The sequence below is a fragment of the Solanum tuberosum genome, unplaced genomic scaffold (assembly GCF_000226075.1).
Source record: "Solanum tuberosum cultivar DM 1-3 516 R44 unplaced genomic scaffold, SolTub_3.0 scf00465, whole genome shotgun sequence".
Classification (NCBI taxonomy): Eukaryota; Viridiplantae; Streptophyta; class Magnoliopsida; order Solanales; family Solanaceae; genus Solanum; species Solanum tuberosum.
Genome location: NW_006239386.1, coordinates 206,143 through 216,689, shown reverse-complemented (window position 1 = coordinate 216,689; position 10,547 = coordinate 206,143). Strand labels below are relative to the sequence as shown.

At 32.7% G+C, this 10,547-nt stretch overlaps 1 pseudogene; it reads right to left on the bottom strand.

Moving 5' to 3' along the window:
• Positions 1–1,854: 1,854 nt before the first annotated feature.
• On the bottom strand, positions 1,855–8,246 carry LOC102588544 (pectin acetylesterase 8-like; annotated as a pseudogene).
• Positions 8,247–10,547: the final 2,301 nt, after the last annotated feature.

Genomic DNA, 10,547 nt, shown 5'->3' with positions numbered 1-10,547 from the left:
CAAAGATATGTTGCAGTTCCATGAATAGCGGCAATATCACCATGATTAAATAAAAGTTGACACAAAATATTGCGAGCACTGAATTAATCACTAAACTTTCCATGCTCCACAACAGACAATCCATCCGAAGGCAAGTTACTTCGTGGACTGCTATCCTCGCTCTCCATAAAAAAATCATCAAGATACAGCTTCTCAATTGTCTCAGGCTCCACGAGAAACTCAGCAAGAGACTTGTCGTCAAATGTCTCAAATTCAATTTTCTGCTTACTCAAGCCACGATCCAGATACTTAGCAGTAACATACCTCTTTGACATATCTTTTGGGGAACCTTCATCGAGCAGTTGGACTTCACTGTGTTTAGGATCTGATGCTTGTTCATCAAGCATTTTGAATGGAGTATCGGGTTGCACCTTTGCGACTACGATGGGGCAGTAACTATGAAGACATTTGTCGAACTCCTTAGGCGACTGAATATGGTTCAAATCAGCTACAACGATAGAGGCAGGAGAAGTTTCTGCCACTTCGTTGGTGAAAACTCCATTAGACATTTCATCGAACACATAGTCCACATGACCTGAATGGTCATGGATAAACGTATCTTACAGTACTGGATGACCCTCAATATAATCCACAGGGCTTGAGTTTTCTTCGATTAAAGGAGACGCCATCTCTCCGCTAAAGACTGTAGGAGTACAAATCCCAGTATCTTCTACTACAACCTGTTGAGATGTAAATGCATATTTGTCCTCGATCTTCTGAAGCAAAGCGAGAATACTGGTAATTTGAGCATCCACCCCAGAAGACTCTGTATAGGTTCCTTTCTGAAAACGCAATGCTAATTTTTCCTTGAAATGATTCCAATCAAAAAACTGTGTGTTGCGAAACAACCAACGGAACCACTCGAGGGCCTCACCATCGAGATATAAGGAAGGAAGAGGTAGCCAATATTCCTCAGAGAAGCCCAGAAAAGTGAAATATCGTTCTGCCCTAGAAATCCAGTCCTCTGGATCAGCGTTGCCATTAAATCGATCTAAAACGACAACTTCCATTAGAGTACGTCGATGAAAGCACCAATGTAACAAACTCAATAATAACCAAGGGAACTTTTGTAGTATTGCAATCACTGACTGGAATTACAGGAAAATAACAATGGGTAAGGAAGAACAATTAAGAAGAAGAAGATAGAGATAAGACACAGAAGAAGATAAAAGATGAGAGTAACAGACAACTTCTTTCACAATTTGCATAAGTCCAATTTGCTCTCCCAAGTCGTATTTATCAACCCAAATCCCAAACATAGTCTGGCCCAATTGCTTGTTCTCAGCCCAATAGGTCTTGCCAACCCAACAACTATTTGTGTGATCTTGGTATTCCTATTGGGTTGGACTTGGTTCATAACACTATCCCACCACACAAAGTGAACTTCGGGTACTCCTATGAATCCCGACAAGCAGTGAACGAGAAAGAAATTATTTTATGCCTATTCACTATACTAATCTAAGATGCAAATTGCATTTTCCACTATTTCCTCCAACCTTTTCCAAATTTTCTCCCAACTTTTCCCAATTTTTTCTCACTGTTCTCTTCCAATTTTTCTCTATCTTTCTTTCCTCAATTCCCCTGCCCCCTTAAAAATGAACAGAAGATCTTTATATAAAGGGAAATTAGGGTAGATATTAGGGGGGAAACGGATGGAAATTTTCCATTCGAAATTCAAAATCAAAATCCTTTCACCCTTTTGGTTAAACATATTTTTCCCTAAAGTTTCAAGCCATTTCGGAAGAGGAAAGGAGAAATGGGCGTTTGGGATCGATCGATTGTCCTTGACAAGCGATGTGTCTCGATCCCACGTCCTCAAGGACGACCCTGTGCTACTACAGCAGCTGCTGCGACTGCACTGTTCTGAGGGAACGTGAAGGAGACGACAAAGAGGAGCAGTGTACTGCATTTCTCACTGCTTTTCCGTGAATGAGCCGTGTATTTGACGTTGTATTGCTGTGAAGCTGAAGTTGTCGTTAGCTGCTGATATTGCTGGGTTAGCGTGGAATGTTTGTAGAAGTTTCTGGGTTTCTTTATGAAGGAAAAGGGAAGGTGGGCCGGGTTAAAGGGGAATTGGGTAGGTTCGGGTGTGAATTGGTATGCTGTATGTATTGTTGTACGTTGTAATGCATGGGAATGGGCTGGATTTGGCATGTGGGGCGCTGGAATTGGAAATGGGGCCCAAATAATTGTTATTTTCTCTTAAACAAGTAGGCAAGCATTGAATTTGAGTTTTGGCCATAGAAATTCATATTATAGCCAATGGCAAAACACAAATGTAGCCAAACTTAGTTAATTAGGATAAGTCCGGCTAGTAAATAAATAAGATAAATTAATTAACAAGCTTCTTAATTCTAACGAAATAAAATAATTGACTCAATCATAAACTATTAATTCAAAAATATAAACTATTAAATAATTAAACTAATTAGCAAGATATTTAGTTTAACAAAACCTTTTTGAGACGATTTCCGAATATATATAAAAGTAAATAAAATATACACATAATTATGTAAAGCATATTTATTATTTACAAATTATAAAAAGTAGCAAAACTATTTTAAAAATAACTTGAAATTTTTTTTGAGTTTCATAAACTAATTATTTCAAATAGTTTGAAATTGAAGAAACTTGATGATTAATCTATATTGCAGAGGTCCAAAATTGGGTGTCAACACATAAGAGATGAGACAAATTCATATCATAAACATAGTTTTTTAAGAAAGAAAGAAAGAAATTCTAGTCATAAGTTTTCATTTAAATAAAAAATGTAATAATGGACTCTAACTTACACGAATAATTAAAGAAGTCAGTTCATTGTGTTCCATAATCTCTAACTTACTCGAATAATGGACTAAATTGAAATACATTGAACTTAACTCAGGTAATTACTCTGAACAATTAGAAACTTAGGTACTAAAATCAGATGTAACACATAATTAAAAGTTTCTTTAACTACAACTTAGCTACTCCTTAACAACTACGTACCACCAAATATGCAACAGGTACAATATCTGCAACTCTATTCAGCATTTAATGACTTGCAATATTTAGCACAAGGGTAAGGATCTATATATTGAAATCTTGTTCTCTCAAAGTACCAATCCTCAACAGCTTCCGCAATTGTCTACACAGAGAAATTAAAATTTGTTATGAACTCAACAAAACTATTTATGACATGCATATGAACTACATTCTGAGGGAAAAAACACTGCACCATATAAAATTAAGGTTACTATTACATATAATTAAAGAAATTGTTTTTATTTCGAAAGCTTAAAATATATAATTACCAAACTTGGTTCCATTACAGATGTGCAAGCTGACGGTAAATTCTTAGCTGATCCCTGAGAATGAAAGAAGAAAAAATTGTCTTGCATCTACTTCTTAACCATATTACTAAAATTACTAAAAAGAAAAGAAGAAGATGTGACTCACATGTAGGTTAACAATTTTCCGATACATCTCTTGAATATCTGAAGTACCATAAATTGTTTTCCTGCATAAATGTTGAAACGTTTATAAATCGCTAATAGAAAATGTAGAGTATCGTTTTCTTAAGATCACATAACAAAGAACTGACCCATTGATGAAGAAACCAGCATCTGCAACACACTTAACTCTAGCATTTGAACTTGTCGCAGTTCAAAATTGTTGCCAACCCTCCTGCGGATATTCCTGTTAGAATTGCCTGAAAATGTTTTGATAATCAAGATTAACTTTTTGAAAAAAGAATTAAAATAACGTAGAGAGTGAATTCATTGAATAAGATAATATTCTTACATTTTCAGCATTTTTCATTCCTTTGCTCCGTAAATCTTCCATAATAGCCGTAAATATTCTAGCCCCTCTAAAATATAACTTGTTCTCCTAATGTACATTATTTGGCAAATTTAATCAGAAAAATATTACAAAATTAAAAAAATAACACACACATATATATATATATAGTATTAGTATATTTCTTACAGGATGAACTTGTTCAACATCACCAGTGAAGGATGAACCATCACAATACTTCACCCTCACCCTGTTCCAATTGTGAAACTCTACCAATGTTTGCTTGATGTTAGAATTAAGGAGTTAAAAATTTAAATAGATATAGATATGCACACACACAAAAAAAGAACATAGCAAGATATGTTCATATAAATAAAATAATGTGTATTACCTGGATTATGTTTAGAAGTATTATGAAGAATCCTGGCGAAAAAGCCTTGTTGATACATCATTTTGGTGGAACCTAAGAACGTAGTTGAACGATTCAGGCAATCTGAGATACTGTTGCACCAACCATCTCCCTATAAATATGAATTATTTCTCCGGAGTTAATTTGATGTTTGAAAATTCATTAAAAGGAAGTAAACAAATTTAATTAAGCAGTAAGTAACTAACATTCAAGTGGATAATCCAGCTGCGAAGTCCGGTACCATGTCCTCTGTGAAGATGATATGCTGGTGGACTTCCATCAAGGCATACTGTACACAAAACAAATGAGTATCTGATTTTCTTTGAAGGAATTAATAAAGAGTATATTTATGTATTAACGTACCCGCGCCTTGGGCAGTTGCGCTTTCAAGAATTGTTATATTAACGTACAAATCATCTTCACGAAATATTTTCGTCCTACTAACAAACAAAAACAAGTGTAAATTTAAAACGAGAAGAAGAGAAACAATTACTAGTATGTTATTATAAATAACAAAAAAAAAAAACAGTTAGGTTTTGAAGTTTTAGTACATGTTATGAGCAAGAACTTGTTCTTCTTTAAAGTGTTGAGAATGAAAGGAGAGTACTTTAGAGAAAATGCTTATGATTAGACTTAAGAAGTGGTATGAGACTATATTGAGTAGTTCATCTCTCTTTTTATAAGCAAATATCCTTATAATGTTTATATTAAACTAAAATAATAATGACTTCTTTTTATCTACTCCTACAGGCTACATGGGTCTATCACCTACTCTAGCACTCTCTTAAAGAGCAGATAACTACTTTAAAAAAATCAAGATTTAACGACGGACAAATTTTATAGCCAAACAGAAAAATTCATCACTATTCTTATTTGGCAAAAAAATAGCGATAGATTTTTTTGTTAGCTACGAATAAAATAGTGATGGATCAACGATGAAGTTCAGCAGCTAATTCTCGTGTTTTTAATTAGTAGTAATAACATGTCTTATAAAAAGAAAAAAATCCATTAAAGGTGTTACATAATGCACAACTATAAGTCCATAACCTATATATCTACTATATTCTACAAAAATGGTTTTTTTTTTTTTTTCATGAGCCTCTCTTCATAATTGACATTCTAAAACTGCAATTAATAATTGGTTTCTTTCTATTGACAAATCCATAAATTACATTGACATGACATGTGAACATAATTAAATGTACATAGTCCCAAAACCACGTAACTCCATCTCTTTGGCTATGCCCATTTTAATTTTTTTAAAATAAATTTGAGTGAAAAATCCATTTATGACATAGTCCCAAAACCACGTAACTCCATCTCTTTGGCTCGGTATATAGACGTCACACTGAAATAAGGATCCACCATATATTACAAAAGATTAGAAAGGTCAGCACGGGACATTAAGCTCTTGTTATACATTAAACTCATTACCTATGAAATCGTTGATATTTTTTCACTGCTAGCACGAAATTCTCTCAATTTATCAATATAATATATGAAAAAATGTTGCTATCAAAATCTCAATCTTGAAATCGTAAAACTAAATTTTGACCATGAACTTTTAATAGTCTTTTTAGTTGGTGTGGTTGAGATTCACTGGAAACACCTAGACAAAACTATACACAAAATTGGAGGGATGTTGGAGGTGATTTCGACTAGTTTAGAGTTAAATTTCATATCTAAAACTGAACAAGACATTATCACCTCGACAATGTATATCATGTATGTATATCATTGTATATCTGGCACAGTTTCATGGATATTTAATTAACCGATATACATGATATATTAGGAGATACAAGGTGATATATATACGAATATACACGGACAAAGTCATTTTCAACCTTTCTAATATGAAAATCAACTCAAATCCGCCTAAAAAACAACTTCAAATTTTATATTCAAGCTCCTTAAGGTGTTTATGATAAAATCCAATCGAGATAAATCACAATTACGCATATTGAAAATTTTTCATGTCCTTCTAAACCTCACACAATCTATTCAATATGTTACATTCACATTTTTAAGTTCCTGATTTCACAGCCATGGTTACAATGCCTTTGGAGTTTGGTTGATTTGCTTAAGCTGAAATTTGAAGACATATTAGGTTGAATGTTCCAATAAGGCAAAATTAGTCTATTCTATGCCAATCTTTCACTAATTTTGATTTATAAATGCCAATTTCTCTTTTAATTGAAATTGTTTTCTAGTCTTTTACAAAAAAGTAAAAATAAATTATATATATGGTAAAAGAGTAGAAAATCTCATTTTTTTTAAAATATGCTATGGGTAAATTTAAGAAAATAATAAATATTTGTAATGTGTCTTTTAAGTTTCTGAAGTTATGTGATATATTCCTTTTTCTTTAGACTAATTACATTTTCAACAATGGTTGGACCATGAGCCCAATCTATGAGTTTCTTACTTTGTCAACTTTATGGATCACCTGAATATATGTATATTACTATAATGTATATTCTACCTATACAATATATACATATTTTGTAAAATTAAATGCCCAAAAAGTATTACTGTAATTTTCTCAAAATATGAACCTAGATGTGCATTTTGGATAGTTTACAAAGAATGTGCCTTTTTTTCTTTTATAAAGGGGCTTGATGGGCTGCTATTTGTGTATATTATTGCAGTCTAAAAATATTGGAAAAATGACATCACATAAATATTTAAGACCATATGTTATAATGAGGAACTTTCACATATAGCCACTCAAAAAATAGCCTAATTACTCTCCATAGCTATAGTTTGATAATTACAATTCGTAGCTACATGTTATAGGGAGGAGAGAGGCGAGCGAGACTGGGAAAGAGAGGCGAGCAAGAGAGGGAAAATAGTGGGAGAGAGGTGAATTGTATGTGTATATCGGTTAGATAATTGTATATTATACATATGTCTTTGTATATATGGCAAGCGAGATTGGGAGAGGAAGGAGAGAGGCGAGCGAGATTGGGAGAGAGTGGGAGAGAGGTGAATTGTATATGTATATAGGTTAGATAATTGTATATTATACATGTTGACACCCAATTTTGGACCTCCATAATATAAATTAATCATTTCGAGCTTCTCCAATTTTAAACGATTTGAAATAATTAGTTTTATAAGATTTCAAAAAGAAAACATACATATATATAACATAGTTTGCAAGTTATTTTAACTAGTTTTGTCATTTTTTATAATTTTTAGATGATATATGTTTTACGTAATTATGTATATAATTATTATATTTTATGATTATTCGAAGATCATCTCGAAAAGATTTTGTTTTAATTAAATATTTGGCTAATTAGTTTAGTTATATAATAGTTTATGTTTTAATTAATTAGTTGTAAATAAGTTAATTATTTTATTTCGTTAAGATTAAAAAGCTCGTTAATTGATTAATATTAATTTGTTTTATATATTTTCTAGTCAAATTAGCTAAATCAATTCAATGTTGGTTAGATCCTTAATTTTGAATGGCTATGATCAATATCGTTTGGCTCTTTCCTCAATTTCAAATTTAGCCGTTTTAGCTTTTCCTAAACCCCTTTATTTCAGCCAAGCTTTAAACCAATTTTGTGGGCCTCCCTCTTACAATTCTCAGAGGCCCATTTCATTCTCATTTCTCAAATTTCCAGCCCAAAACAAACCCATACATCAGCAACGACATACAAATCCAGAAACCCAATTCTCCACAACAATCCCCAACGATACAACAGACGACCCACACGATCGACCCCACTTTGTTTCTTCTTCCACGCCGAAACCCAGAAATCCCACCAAATCCGGCGAGAAATTAGCGTAAAATGCAAACCCGTCACATCAACCTCATCTCCAAGCAGCGCCAATAGTGCTCGCCCATACGTTTCGTCTTCCTTTTCTACTTCAACAGTATGATTTTTTCAAAGAGCAGTCCCAGATGGAGTAATCTCGGCGCTTCACTCATCCTGGCATCAAGATCAACGGATACAATCCTCAATCCGTTGAGAATTGGTACTATTCCAGTTGTTTCCGTCATTCAAGATTTCGAATTTCAAAATTTGAAATTTATCCAATCCACCGAATTTCCCCCTAAATCTCCCATTTTGTTTTCCCTATAAATAGTTCTATACCTTCAGTGATTGAGGGGAGGAAAAAAAAAAGAAAAAAAAAAGATTGGGATTTTGAGCTCTCTTGTTCTAAGTTCCGGGAAGGTCGCCGCTCAGATTTTTTTTGGTTTGCTATTTGTATTTGGCTTTTGTGGTGGAAGAATCGTTGCCCTCTCAAGCTCGTTGTCTCCGATCGCTGCTCCGGAAGAGGTAATATTATGTTGTTTGTTTCCTCGTGTATATGATGCTTTGATTCATTTACGATATTATGCTCATTTAATATTATAGTTTGTTCAGTTTTTTAGTTCATTTTAAATTGAATCAGTTTGTTTTTTTTTAGGTTAATTTGCTAGGTGATTTGAAATTATGTAGTCAATGCTTGTCTATTTAACTTATCTCTGTTAGCTTAAGTATTGACTAACTCAAGAAGCTCTTATTTTTGGCCCTATGTTTGTCCTATTATTCTTGAAAAGTAAGTATTGAATATTAGCCTAATCTCATGTAATTAATGTATGTGATCTCTGTTCCCGACTTTGATCTACAATATTTCCCTTTTGAGTTTGTAGCCTTCCATTAAATTTCTCTACTCATCATATATCCGGTTTAAGTCCTTAATTTGCTGAATGAATAATTGAATACCAATTAAAATCTTCTGTTGATTTAGCATGAGTCCTGCAAAGGACTAAACTTGCATAAGGTGTTCATCCCCTTCTTATTTTGTTTCTGACATTGTCCTCTTGCTTAAATGGGGTAAATTATATATTTTTCATAATGCTCGTGTTATTATCTTGGAATCATCGGGCTGGAAGGTGTGATTTTTAAGTTCGAATAATACATTGCAATACATCTTGATAGCGTGAACACGACAAATTTTAATTTCTTTTCTTCCTGGATAGTTTAGGGTCTATAATACATTGTTTTCTTGTAATACATTAATTGTGGCCTATAAATTTTGTATTTTGTATTCCAATGGCTTTCCTGGGCATATAAGAGGACCAAATATTTTCCATGTTACCTAGGAGAGGGCTGACCGCCTTTATTCTTCTTTATATGTTTGATACGTGCCTTCACTGGTTATAATACTTGATACATGTAGCATTAGAGTCTAAAACCTTGCCATAAATTGTATGTGACAACTTATTGGTTAAGAATGGTTTGTACTCTGCATAATATTTAGCTCATACACATATGTGATATTATTTTGATTGCCTACAGTTGAGTTGTCTAGATCGTTTTAGTTATGTCTATTGAACCCATTAGATGATTTAACATTACGCCCATATGAATTAATCTTATTCCAAAGGGAGTTCATTCTATCTGTTATTTATGATAATCTACAAGGGGTAAGAATGATTCTTATCGTGGTTAATTCTAACTAAAAATATGGTTGTCTCTTGAGGTTATCTCTAGCTAATCTTTATCTTTTAATTTGCATGAACTTCCCTCATCTGAGTCTATTTGAGACTCTATTGCATTATCCAGTTGGGTCAGAACCCAATATCTCGATCTTTCTCTCGGGTCAACCTGGATTGCGTTCGGATTGGAAGAAAATACATGTCTTAAGAAGCAAAAAACGCAGGGAGAAGGCTGGTATACACTGGTATACAGATATTGTATACATGGTATACATGTCAAAACGCAACAAATATAGGGCCAAAAATTGAAACAGGTGTTTGGAAGCTGAATTAGGTTGTATACATTTGGTATACAGTCTGAAATACAAGAAAAACGAGTACATATACATTCGATATACACTGATATACATCAGATGTATACAAAAACGGAAATTGGATTAAAACCAAAAAATTCCAGCAGCAGGCCCAAGAAGGGTCCAAATTCAATTTTTCCTTTACCTAACTTATTTAATTATGTGATTATTTATTTATTTATTTATTTTTAAATTGCGACTTAATTTAATTAAATTCCCCAAAAGATGAACCATATTCTTTATGTTAGTTTTTTTTATAATAATTCATTCTTATCAACTCTTATACTTATTCAAATTTTTTTTTTAGTTCAAAACTTTCACTTATCTTTAATTAGATTAAAATAATTTCTTGGTTTATCTACCAAGTTGGTTCAAATTATTATTTCTAAAAAATGACGTAAATAAATATTAATTAATCTAATTTTGTTAAAATTCTAATTGACCAAGTTGTTTCAATTGAGATCCTATTTTCTAAAAATTTAAAAATTTATTCTTTATTTAACTATTTTTATCAAAGTTAATC